This window comes from Chiloscyllium punctatum, chromosome 4 (assembly GCF_047496795.1).
Source record: "Chiloscyllium punctatum isolate Juve2018m chromosome 4, sChiPun1.3, whole genome shotgun sequence".
Classification (NCBI taxonomy): domain Eukaryota; kingdom Metazoa; phylum Chordata; class Chondrichthyes; order Orectolobiformes; family Hemiscylliidae; genus Chiloscyllium; species Chiloscyllium punctatum.
Genome location: NC_092742.1, coordinates 52218428 through 52231476, shown reverse-complemented (window position 1 = coordinate 52231476; position 13049 = coordinate 52218428). Strand labels below are relative to the sequence as shown.

The 13049-nt window shown below is 39.4% G+C and overlaps 1 protein-coding gene across 3 annotated transcripts in view; it reads right to left on the bottom strand.

Annotated features, from left to right (window-relative positions):
• LOC140476304 (guanine nucleotide-binding protein G(I)/G(S)/G(O) subunit gamma-2) overlaps window positions 1–13049 on the bottom strand; it is an 88081-nt gene that overhangs the window by 23878 nt on the left and 51154 nt on the right. For 2 of the 3 annotated variants that reach the window (XM_072568705.1, XM_072568704.1), the window contains exon 2: window positions 7045–7143. The exons of the other annotated variant lie outside the window; for it this stretch is intronic. The gene's annotated coding sequence lies outside the window, so the exon portion shown is untranslated. The remainder of the gene's footprint in view (window positions 1–7044; window positions 7144–13049) is intronic. 3 annotated transcript variants of the gene reach the window in all.

The window sequence follows — 13049 nt, the reverse complement described above, 5'->3', positions numbered from 1 at the left end:
ATTGTTGTTGGAGCTGCACTCATCCAGCCAAGTGGGGAGTATTCAATCACACTCCTGGCTTGTGCCTCGTAGACGGTGGACAGGCTTTGAGGAATCGGGACGTGAGTTACTTGCCACAGTATTCTTAGCCTCTGATCTGCTCTTGTAGCGATTGTATTTACATGGTGACTCCAAGAAATACTGTGCAACAATAAACTATTCTTCTTCCTCCTCCTCCTCCTCGCTGCCCTGGCTGCAGCCATTGGCATGGTTGACCACTTTGGCTTGCTCCAGTGTCTCTTCTCCATCACACAGCTGCATGGAACTAACCACTCTTTGTTCCATTCATACCTCCTGAACCGAACTCAGAAGCACCCACAGGGACTTCAATTCCCATTCACGTTCTGTTATGTCTGATGGTCCCAAAGGATTTATCCCTGGCTTCCTCCCATTTCTCATCTGCATTCGGCCAACTGGCGACATCATCCAAAAACACAATATCAGTTTCCAGAAGTATAATGACGACAGCCCTGCTCTGCCACACCACCACTTCTCTCAACTCCTCCACTGACTGCATTTAATTTGGCACTGCTTGTCTAACATCGAGTACTAAGTGAACAGAAATTTCCTCAAAAGGTTGAAGCTATTGTCTTCAGTTTCCACTTCAAACTCTATTCCTAAGCTGCTGAATTGATTTTTTTCCTTGGCACTTTCTGAGGCAGAACCTTACAGTTCACAATCTGGGTGATGCAGTTGACCCTGACAGATGCTTCCAACCACACATTTGTGCCATAAATCAAGGCCGCCTATTTCTAGCTACATAGCAGCTGACTCTGTAGCCACCTAGCTCATCTTTGGCTGAAGGACTCATCCATGCCTTTGTTATCTCTAGCTTTGACTGTCCCAATGCAATCCAAGTCAACTTTGCACATTCCATCCTCTAAACTTGAAGTCATCCAAATCTCTGTTGGCCATTTCTTAACTCACACCAAGTCCTGTTCATCCATCACTTCTGTACTTGCTGACACTAGGTTGGCTCCTAGTTAAGCAACAACATAATTTTAAAGTTCTTATCTATATTTTCATGGCCTTCGTGACCTTGTCCCTTCGTATCACTTTAAATACTTCCATTCCCACAATTCTGAGATACTTACACACTTCGGTCTGGCCTCTTGAGCATTCCAATATTAAATGCTTCATCATTAGTAACTATTCCAAGGTCCTACATCTGGAATTCCCTCCCTAAAGTTCACTGCCTTTCTGTCCCCCTTTATGACATTCCCTGACACCAAACTCTTGACCAAGTTTTTGGTTACCTGCCTTAATATCTTCTTATGTAACTCAGTGACAATTTTATTTGGAAACATCCCTATGAAATGCATTGAGATGTTTTGTTGTATTAAAGGTACTATTTCAATGCAAGTTATTGTTGGCACTATCCTCTCTAGGTAACCATTTGGGCAAGCTTCTTGCAGTAAAATTGAAGTAGACTGATTTGACTGAGGAGCAGAGGAAATATTTTTTCCATTCCTAATCCATTACAAAATCTAATGAAGAAGTGCAAGCAAATATTTCATTTGTGCAACAAGATGTGGAAGCTAACAAGACTTTTGTAACCAAATCAGAACAGAAAACATTCACTTTATGTAATTACTGCAACATTTAGAAGCAGTTTAGAAGATGGATCAGATCAGCTTCCTCAACAATTTAAATCATTGGTCAGGGTGCCAACAGATTAAAAGACACAAATAGTTATATTGCAGTGGTGTTCAAGGACAGGAAAGAACAGATGTGAGCCAGGTCCTGTGTATTTTCTTTGTTTCATTGTTTAATCTCTATGATATAACTATTTAAATTGAAACTGACACCCATTACTATAAAACTGTTGCACTGTTAAACTAATGTGCATATTTGCATGAACAGGATGTTGAGGTTTTCTTGTTGATTTTACAGGTGCTGAAAAAACCTAATAGTTTCTTAGTGAAACATTCAAACCCTCAGCAAGTAGATAAAAGAATATTACAGGCCCAACATTAACTTGAGTCATAAAAAAGCTGACATAGGAACAGAATTGTTTAAGGTACAGCACTCAATAAGACACTTCAGTTCTCTTATCTCTTCTAACTTTGTGAAAATGTATATTGTCTATTTCACCTCATTTCTCTGCTCCTTCCCTGCATCCTTTGATTTTTTTTTCATTTGCAAATATTTATTTTCTTCCATTCTAAAAACATATTATTATGTATTCAGCCTTTACCATTACAGGGTGTTCCACACCCTAAAATGCTCTGCTCATAAATGTTTCTTCTGATCTTTCCTCTTTATTAGTGATTGCGTTAATGTTGAGTCCTGCAAGTACCACCTCCCAGATCACAGGAAATAGCATTTCCCTATTTAAGTTGTTAATATTAATATATTAAGAGCTATATCAAATGTTTTCTCCCATTCTCGGTTTTGCAAAAAGCCTCTCATTTTTCTCCACAGCTACTTCCTCATCCAGGATGCCCAAGTAATCTTACTAAGCCTCCAGTTTATTGCTAATCATAAATTGTAGTAAGTGTTATTTTCTAAGGAAGGAGCAGTATTGTGTTTCTCACACTATTATTATACCTCTAATAGACAGATCTGTGTAATCTACCATGTTTGAACAGAAATTATGGTAAAGAATCATATCTTGATAAAACTAGAAGATTATTTCAGTATACTGTACTTAGGAGTGGAGAGAGAATTAGAAGGTATTGGGAGGAGGAGATAAAGATGGTAAAACCAGAAGAACAGAAGTACACCATTCAGTCTTCAAGCCTGATCCACCATTAAATAGGATCATGGATGATTAGACATTGCTCACATCCACTTTCCTGCATTTCCCTGCAACCCTCGATTCATTTACTGATCAAGAATCTGTCTCAACCTTAAATATTACACAAAGGTTGTACTCCCACAGCTTGCTGTGGCAAGGAATTCCAAGACTCTCAATCCTTATAGTGAAGAAATTCCTCTTCATCTCAGTCCTAAATTGGTGCCCATTTATTCTGAGACGATGCACAAGAGGCTGCTGCATAAGATGAAGATGCATGGTGTTACAGGTGAAGTATTAGTAGGAATAGAGGATTGATTGACTAGCAGAATGCAAAGAGTGGAGATAAATGAGTGCTATTCTAGATGGAAATCAGAAACTCAGGGATCAGTGTTGGGACTGCAATTACTCACAATTTAGGTAAATGATTTGAAGTTGGGGACCATGTGTAGTGCGTGAAAGTTTGCAGATGACACTAAGATGAGTGGTGGAGCAAAGTGTGCAGAGGACTGTGAAAATGAGGAACATAGTTTAAGTGAGTGGGCAAAGGTCTGGCAGGTGGAATGCAATGTTAATAAATGTGATGTTGCCCATTTTGGTCAGAGTAACAGTAAAAAGGGTGATTACTTGAATGGTAAGAAATTCAGCACACTGCTGTGCAGAGACACCTGGGTGTCCTTGTGCATGGATCACCGAGGGTTGGTTTGCAGGTGCAACAGGTAATTAGGAAGGAAATGGAATTTTGTCCTTCATTGCTAAAGGGATTGAGTTTAAAAGCAGGGAAGTTATGTTGCAGCTACACAGGGTGCTGGTGAGGCCACACCTGGTGTACTGTGTGCAGTTTTGGTCTCCTTACTTGAAAAAGGATGTACTGGCACTAGAGGGGGTGCAGAGGAGGTTCACTTGGCTGATTCTGGAGTTGAGAGAGTTGGCTTATGAGAACAGAATCAGTAGACTGAGATTATATTCTTTGGAATTTAAAAGGATGATGAAGGATCTGATGGAAACCATAAGAAATTATGAAGGGAATAGAGAAGATAGATGTGGAGAGGATGTTTCCACTGGCAGGTGAAACTAGGACAAGAGGGCATCGTCTCAAAATTAGGGGGAGCAGATTTAGGACTGAATTGAGGAGGAACATCTTCACCCAGAGGGTTGTGAATCTGTGGAATTCCCTGCCCAGTGAAGTAGTTGAGGCTACTTCAGTAAATGTTTTTAAAGCCAAGCTAGATCTTTTTTGAATAATAAAGAAATGAAGGGATATGGTGTAAATGTGGGTAAGTGGAGCAGAGTCCACAAAAAGATCAGCCATGATCTTATTGAATGGTGAAGCAGGCTTATTCCTGCTCCTAGTTTGTACGTTCTTATGCCCTCTGGCTCTCCTATGAGGGGAAATATGCTCTTAGCACTTCCCTTGCCAAGCGCCTTAAGAATTCTGTATGTTAGTGAGTTTTGAGAAGATTTGTAGCTCAGGTTGAGGTTCTAGACGTAGGCTTGCTCGCTGAGTTGGAAGATTAATTTTCAGACATTTCGTCAGCATACTAGGTAACAGCTTCAGTGAGCCTCCAGATGAAGCACTGCTGATGATTCCTGCTTTCTATTTATATGTTTGGGTTTCTTTGGGTTGATGTCATTTCCAGTTTGATTCAGCAACAGTGAAGGAATGGAGACATATTTCCAAGCTTGGAGGGGAACTTGCCTTTCCACCTAACAATCATTAACATTAACATTCCATATGAAATTACATCACCAACCCAAAAAAACCCAAACATATAAATAGAAAGCAGGAATAATCAGCAGTGCTTCGTCTGGAGGCTCACTGAAGATGTTACCTAGTACGGTGACAAAATATCTGAAAATGAACGTTCCAGTTCAGCGAGCAAACCTACATCCACAATTCTGTATGTTGCAATCTTGCCATCTTTCATTTTTCTAAACTCTGCAGTATACAATCCAACTTATTTAACCCTTGCTCGTAAGACAATCCCTCCTCAACAGGGATCATCCAAATTAATCCTTACTGAACTGCCTCCAGTGCAATAATATCCTTTCTTAAATAAGGAGACCAAAAGTGTTCACAGGACTCCAGATGTGGTCTCCCCAGCACTTTATACAGTTGCAGTAAGAATTTGCTATTCTTATACTCCAATCCCGTTGAAACAAAGGTCAAAATTCTACTGGCCTTCCTGATTACCTAGCTTTGTGATTTGTGAACAATATCTTGAGTAGTTTTTAATTCATTTGTGGGACACCAGTGTCGTTGGATGAGCCAGCATTTATTGCCCATCCCTACTTACCCTTGAGAAAGTGGTGGTGAGCTGCCTTCTTGCACTGTTGCAGTCTACCTGCTGTGGATTAACCCACAATGCCATTAGGGAGGGAAATCCTAAACTTTGATTCAGCAACAATGAAGGAATGGAGATAGATTTCCAAGCTTGGAGGGGAACTTTGTGTCCACCTTGTGTTGCATACAGAAATAGTTTTTGAAGGAAGTGATTTGCACTGTATGTTACAGGTGCCCAATTTGAAAAAGAACCCCTCATCCTCATACCCTGATTCCTGGACATGAATCTCTATTCAGGTAAATATACTACCTCCAACAAGTGTGAGCTTGTGGGGACATCTCTCCAGTAGGATCCGACCAGATACCGATTAAGGAGGAGACAATCAAGGAGGGAATGGGCGCCCTAACAAAAACATGCTTTCAGGGATTTTGACTTTAGAAATTAACCACTTCATTGGAAATCTTAAATTAGAACCCTTCTTTTTGGACGTATGTTAAGTATTTCAGTTTGCTCAATGTCAATTGCCAATTACTTCTTTTTTGTGTGTTAGGATGTTTTCTCCACAGCACTAATAAAAATAGTTCAGGATTGCAACAAAAAGAAAAAGAGTTACAGACCCTTTTACATTAAATGATTCTAAGCTTTATGCATGAACAGCATAGTACAAAAATCAGTCATTTACAGCACCCATATAATCATTAACATTCGTGTTGATACCAGACCTCCAAAAATGAAGACAGTTACATCTATAAAGTGTATCAGAGAAGGGAGAGATTAGCAAATTATCCAACAGTTCCATCCCTGCCGGTTTAACTCTATGGTTAACATTTAACCCTGTTTCTATCGTCATACCTAAGCTCTGCATGGTGTGACAGCAATTTATACTGTTAACTGAAATTGCCTGATTTTAATACATTAAAAGGAGCAAAGTGTAGACAAATTACTAGCAGAGGACTCTGTTATTGCCAACATCTTTGCCTGATTTTAAAGAGAAGACAAATCCTTACCATTGACCATCCAAAAGGAGGACTTCAAAAGCCTTTCTGAAACTCTAGCAATTTCCTAAGTATTTCTTCAAGCCACGTGCTATGAAGAGAAGCACTTCCAACAGTACTAGCTATTCCTGGCAATGGTTATTATCTAAAGGAACTACTCAGAATGGTAAATATAAATATAGTTATTTAATGGAAAAGTTTTAATCACTTTCGTTTGGCCTCATTAACTTGTTTAGTAAGTCTCCTGTATTTTGTTCTAACGTGCAAAGCAAAAAGGTTTCCTGCTGACTTCTGCAATATTGAAAGCTGTGTCAGCTCTTTCCAGTACTGTTATGCTTGTGTTTTACTCAATTCATTATCCCCGAGTCAAAGTTGTTTACGACCTTCTTAGCTCAGCTACATGTAAAACATTGCATTACGAACAATACTTCTACCATTAAATGACATTAAAAATTATTCAATATATTCAGCAATGGTAATCAAATGCACTTCAGAATAAAATCAGCCCTAAATTTGAAATGAAATTCAAGAAGGGTGTAGTCAGTTGAAATCTGCTTGAAGTGTAAATTTAGTCAGCTGAATCCAAATTGGATTTGCCACATATTTGCCTGTATCTGAAGTGAACTAAGGGATCACAGCACACTTTCATTCATTACTGAAACTTCTTTTATCAATACAGCCTCACAATTAAACTGGACAGTAATTCTCATTCAAAGCTCAAACGAGAAGAAAGAAAGAAAAAATCCAAGCACAATTTAAGAAACTTCATCTACTAAAATCAGATGATTTCTGGTTAATATCTCTGATACAGATGTACAAATTCTATAGATCAGAAAGTTAAGCATACCACTCTGTTAAAGCATAATCATTTCTGTAAGTGTGGATCATTTCAACTGTTTGTTTGATAACACACTCAACCAAAGCTTATTCTTTCCACAGAACTAAATATCTATAACATTTTCCATATTCAGAAGAAAATAAAATGTACCTAAATACTCAATGTGGTATTATGTTCTCTCTGAGGGCTTAGGTTTCCTTTTGATCCGTTTTTAGCTTCCTCTTCTTCTGACAACTAGTTCAACACAACCTAAAGCAGATCAATAGAGGCCAGTTATTGCATGGAATTTAAGCAGTACAAAAATAAAGCTCATTTGCAAGCAGGAAACAAAAAGTACAAAACAGCCTTAGATTTGGCAATAATTTTCAAATCTTTTAGTCTCTGTTTCAGGTTTGCGCTTCCTCTGCTGCACCCAGTATTGTTCCTTAATTCATAGAATCACAGAATCCCTACAGTGTGGAAGCAGGCCATTAGGCCCAAAAAGTCCACACTGACCTTCCAAAGAGCATCCCACTTATACCCACCCCCCTACCCTCTCCCTGTAACCCTGCACATCCCTAGTTGTTATGGGCAAGTTAAAATGGTCAAGCCACCTAACCTGCATATCTTTATACTGTGGGAGGAAACCAGGGCCCCTGGAGGAAACCCACACAGACATGGGAGAATGTGCAAACTCCACACAGACAGTTGCCTAAGGATGACTATTGTCTTTTAATTGTCTAATAGGAGTTGTATATAAATAGCCAGAATAACACTTTTTCTCCTCCATTTCAGCTGAGGGTCCACTGTTGTAATTATTCAATAAATATTTGCAAAATTAGTTCAAAATGACATTGGTTCGTGATTAAAACAGCCGATGCCAAATCTCTTCAAAATCAGGCTAGATGAAACCTGGCACATCCAAAATACCAAAATGCAGGGAAATTGGGGGGGGGGGGGGGGGGGGGGTGGTGTCTGTGTGAGCCAGTCTTTGGAAGGTAGATGCAGACCTAATGGGCCAAATGGCCTTAATCTGTACTGTAGGGATTTTATGAAAATAATTCTTGAATTGACAGACTATTGTTAATCTGCAAAATCATCATATTTGGAGGTGTCTGGCATAATGTAACTTTGTCATATAACACTCATGTCAAGCTCTTTTCCACATCACCTTTTAATACAGATAACATTACAAATTATATGCAAATCATGTGAATTGCTCATGAGAGCCAACAAGCCAACAGTAGGGCAGTGTTTCCATTGTGTATGCACCCAAGGAATGGGCCTCCCCTCAAATATGGCAATGCTGGAGTTTTCAGCAGTGATTAGAGTTTCAAATGTTGATATGCTCACTGTACATCTGGTAGGACGATAAGTACTTTGTTTTTAAAAAACGTAAGACAGAAGCAAAAGCTCAGTTTGTATAAGCTGTACTTTTAATATCCGTCCAGAGGGCACTTCAGAGGACTGTATGTAAGGACAATAGTCACAGATTCATAGAGATGTACAACACAGAAAAAGACCCTTTGGTCCAACGTGTCCACGCCAACCAGATATTCTAAATAAATCTAGTCCCATTTGCCAGCACTTGGACCATAGCCCTCTAAACCTAAATGCTATAATTGTACCAGCCTCAACCACTTTCTCAGTCAGCTCATTCCACTCACACACACCATTGTTTGCATGAAATATTTGCCCCTTAGCTCCCTTTTAAATCTTTGCTCTCTCAGCCTAAACCTATACACTTGTTCTGGATTCCCCCAACCTAGGGAAAAGATCTTGTCTATTTACTCTATCCATGCCCTGCATGATTTTATAAGGTCACCCGGCAGCCTCCAGGAAAAATAGCCTCAGCCTATTCAGCCTCTCCCTATAGCTCAAGCCCTCGTGGGTTAGAATAAATATTTTTAAAAAGCATTATTTACAGGTAGCCTTAAATGAGCCAATTTTACAAGTTACATAGTGCAATGTAAAGCGTTCTACAGTAGTTAATATGTAATCAGATGTTCCAAAATGATAGCCATGGGCAACTAATTGGAACATTAAAGCCATTGTAGCCTTGGCCCTATCACAGAATCCTTACAGTATGGAAGCAGACCATTTAGCCCATTGAGTCTGCACTAACCCTCTGAAGAGTATCCCACCCCTATCCAATCCCTGTAACCCTGCATTCCCCATGGCTAATCCACCTAGGCTGCACATGCCTGAACATCATGGTCAATTTAGCATGACCAACTCACCTAACCTGCAAATCGTTGGATGGTTGGAGGAAACCGGAGCATCTGGAGGAAACTCACAGAGACACGGGGAGAATGTGCAAACTCCATCCAGATAGTCACCTGAGGCTGGAATCGAGTGCGGGTCCCTAGTGCTGTGAGGCAGCAGTACTAACCACTGCAGTACTGCGCTGCCCCATGACAGCACAGCAGCAATTCATTTGGTTTTTGAAGAAGATTAATAAAGCATCTGGCCTGTAGGAATTGCTGAATTTAATAGATACTTAGCAACATTTAGAAAAAAAACAAAAAGTACAAGATCAGAATTTGTTTTTTTCTTCAATTCTTTTATAGGCTGTGATATCACTGGCAAGACCAGCATCTGCTGCCATTGCCCAAATTGCCATATACCATCACACTTGTTGAGCTATTTCACAGGGTAAGTAAGAGTCAACCACATTGCTCTGGATCCACAGGTCCCATTACAACACTAATTATGTTGCAATCGAATAGACTGGCATGTAAAAATTAGGAATTGGGTTCTCTGAAATATATCCAGCATTTCTTAGTTCAAGTCACCTAAAGACATCATTCAATGCCACTCCTACGCTCCTGAGTTCACATGCTTCATAGATTTCTTGGCTGGTAGGGGATAAAGAGACATATTTTATTTTATTAAATTGAGCTACAATGAATGTCAGCATTATCAAGTACAATAAAACTGGCCAAATTACATTCTGGATCATAGCTACAGTATAGCCTGTCCTTTGTATAAAAAATGTGCTTGGGTTAGTTTGGGTCAGAAGCACCACCTCAGGCATTTGGGTCAAATGCCAGCTGTGGTCCGTAGAAACATTCCAAAGATTCCTAACAAAATGTTAAAACAAAATTCGTAAAATTATTCAGCATGATACTTTAAGAAACAGTCCAGCTCTTTTCCAACTGTGAAAGGGACAGATACTCTAAAACAGGAGATTACAATAAAGCACAAAAGTTTAATAATGTACCAAATGTTTACTCATTTGAAAAACATACACCTACTAAAGGATGTTGTTCACATAAATATAGAAAACACAGAAACATGGACCTACACCTAGTGGAAAATCTCCAACATTTTGAAAGGTTTGCATAAGAACTACATGCCTGTTTTGTCAGAGTTATTTGCAGAATATTAGTACAATCGATAAACTAACTGTTGTGACAAAGCATGTTAGTTCTTCAGATTGACTATTTTGCTTCTAAGTCTCAAAATTAGTAAACAATGTCAAAATTATAGAAATTGGACAATTATTTTAACATAGTGAATGCCCAAAAGAGTATGCCCATTATTGAATGGTGTTTGGCAAACATTCCTCTCTACGTAGGACAATGACATCTTTCCAAATTGGCCTATCAATGAATCAATCCACCTCAGAAAGTACCAGCTTCCAAACTGAGCAGTACACTGCTGGTCCACTGGAGTGAAAAAAAATAAAAAGCATAAATATTTGCCTGTTCCTCTCCCAAAACCAGCAATAATTATTTAATTAGTTTTGATATTAAATTGAACAGGGTGGAGAATATTCTATAATTTCAATTTTCTCCAAAGAAAACTTTAACTGAATAAATGATCTTGGTTCCTGGTTTGCTTTTGGTTATTTTCCAGTTGATGACAACCAGTTGGTACGTGGATGTTATGGAAACCTGACACAGGAAGGATGGTCAGAAGTGGACGCAGTAAAATAAATCAGAGGTGAGATGAATGGCTAGAGATTACATGACTCGGCTGAGTATGATTTTGGCAGGAGGCCACAAAATACCAGGCAGTAATCCAGCAACTTCACCCATTTACCCCATAACACAGAGTTGGTGGGGGGGGGGGGCTAGGGTTGGTTGTGAGGGACTGATATTGGCAGCCCACTCACCATATGTAAATATATCTTTTTTTAGAAAAGAGACTTAAGATTTTTTTTTAAATGGTGGATAGGATTCCTTCCTACCCACTCATATTTCAAAGCCCACTCATACCCATCCCAAAATCCAAAAGCAAAAGCTTCCTGACTTACCTAGATCTAGATTTCTATCAGGTGTCATCAATGGGCCTGCCTGAAGTCACAACTGTGCATTCCATGGAGGTCGGGTGCCACTGAAATTGACACCCAGGGTCGGAAATCCCATTCGACACCAAGTTAGCGTAGGTAACAATCTATCCCTGTGAATTTCTGCCCAAGGAGGTTTTATTTACACACAGCAAGCACATTATCTGCAATGTACAGCCTGAAAGGATAGTGACGACAAGCTTCACTAATAGCCTGTAAAAAGAAATTGGCCATTTGTACGTCATTCTGTTATAATGCACGTTTCGTCAACATGCATTGGCTATAATATGATTGATGAACAGGGGACGCTGTTTCTAAAGTGCGAACTTTGAAAATGTGTTGGCTATAACACGATTGCATTGCCAAAACTTTAAGTGCTGTTTTCATTATGCAATGTTTATATTGCGCAGGGTCACACAAGAACGCAACCATTGCGTTATAGAATAACTGTACATGAAAATGCAGCTTGTAACGAAAACGAGCAAGTGATCGGAGGGAGTGGGGTGGGTGCTCAAATTGCATAATTCTTTCAAACAGGCCGCTCAGACAAGATGGGCTGAATGATCTCTTTCTTTGCTAGTAAGCTTCTATGACTGTCAGGCAAATATTCAAAGCTAGAATACAGACATCACACCACGTATAAAGCATTTCTTTGTTTGTAGTCACCTGGAATTTCTGTCAACCCTGCCATAAACCCTGGAAAAATGGCATGACTGGCCTCTACCACAGAATTTCAATCACAATACAATTTAGAAGTTGCTTGTTAACTTTTGTAAATAGACTTTTGCTTTCACCCTGAAAAGTGCTAATAATTAAAGGTTGTAATAGAAAAATATCTATTGAATTTTTAAAAGAACATACAACTGTCGAGGACACATAATTTTATTAGTTTTAGCTGATGTCTCAAATTTGACTAACTTACAATAGAAATCCAGTCATCAGCTATCTCTCGATTGGAGGATGATATGTACACAGGGTTGCAGGTTTCTGCCTTGGGTCATCATGGGACTGAACTGGCCAATTCTTGTCCAACAGATCTTGGAGTACGTGGAACAGGATGTCTCAAGGTAGTGGGATCTGAAGTGCAGGATTAGCTTTCTTTTCTTTCTCCACTATTGCTTTGCCTCATCATTAAGTAATTTGATCTCAAAGCATGATGCAGTTTGATAGACAAGTTGTTGCCATTCTGAACGATTGGTAGCAAGCACCTCCCAGTCATTAATGTCAACATTGAGCTTCAAGAACAAATTCAAGTTGTTGCCAACTGAGTTGCAATTATAGTACTGCACAATGGCTGCATGTTTCAGCATTTTTGCAATTTGTTTCAAATATTGTCTTTATTGTCAAATATTGCAATTTGTCTTTAAATAGAAAAAAAATCTTTAAAACAGATTCTTTATATCTAGTATTACACCACAATATGTACTGTTTAATTATTCTGAGGAAGGGTCACTGGACCTAAAATGCTAACTGATTTCTCTCCAGATGCTGCCAGACTTGCTGAGATTTTCCAGCAATTTCTGTTTTTGTTCAGATTTCCAGCATCTGCAGGTTTTAATGTGAACCACGAGTCAGTTTTCCTCTCTCAGGATGAATCTATCACTGTCCTTGTTGTTGCCAGTCAGGCAGTCCAGACTGCTGCTACCCATATCATTGCACAGTCTGAAGCCCGGGTTCAGAGCTGCTCTGTTTCCCCACCCCCCAAGATTACTACGCCCACTATTGTGTGAAGGCTTAAGGACCCGAAATCAACCTTGTGAATAAGGTCACAGTGATACACATTTCTGAGAGTAAATAGCAGTGTGGGCAGAACTAGATCAGTCAACACTAGACTAGGCTAGAACTTGAGTGTCTTGAGAGCATGTAGACTTGAACAAACGAT